Genomic DNA, 471 nt, shown 5'->3' on the forward strand with positions numbered 1-471 from the left:
AAAGAAACAGGGCACTGTGGTGACAGAGAGGGAGGATTGGGTTCATGTGTTAGTGCAAGAGTAACCCAATTTGACATTAAAGATCTTTAGTGGCAATATTTAACAATCCTATATAATAAAAGGCTAATACGCGAATAGACCAAACGGTGGGACAACCGGAACAACTGAACAACTGGTAGCTATGGCCTGCGCTGACCACCAGGGGGTGTGTGCAGAACATGGTGGGCATTGGCTGTGGCGGGATGGTGGAACAGGTGAGTGGGGGCACCAGACCAAGGTGAGGCACCGGTCGCTGTCATCGGGGTGAGCCTCTGGTGGTTACTGAAAATTCTTTGCTCCCGTGTGCCACAGTCCCACCCAGAGCTCACACCCACTGACGGTACCTGACGCCAGTCCCAATTACTCTGTGCCATCGGTGCGAGCGACGGCTGCCAGCCCAATCACCCCTGAGGGCTTCTCCACCTCGGCCTC

At 54.1% G+C, this 471-nt stretch overlaps 1 protein-coding gene across 1 annotated transcript in view; it reads right to left on the minus strand.

Moving 5' to 3' along the window:
* LOC102766147 (transcription factor SOX-5) overlaps positions 1-471 on the minus strand; it is a gene marked incomplete at its 3' end in the record, with an annotated part of 290,659 nt that overhangs the window by 167,622 nt on the left and 122,566 nt on the right. The gene's annotated exons all lie outside the window — the stretch shown is intronic.

The sequence above is a fragment of the Myotis davidii genome, unplaced genomic scaffold (genome assembly GCF_000327345.1).
Source record: "Myotis davidii unplaced genomic scaffold, ASM32734v1 scaffold835, whole genome shotgun sequence".
Classification (NCBI taxonomy): Eukaryota; Metazoa; Chordata; class Mammalia; order Chiroptera; family Vespertilionidae; genus Myotis; species Myotis davidii.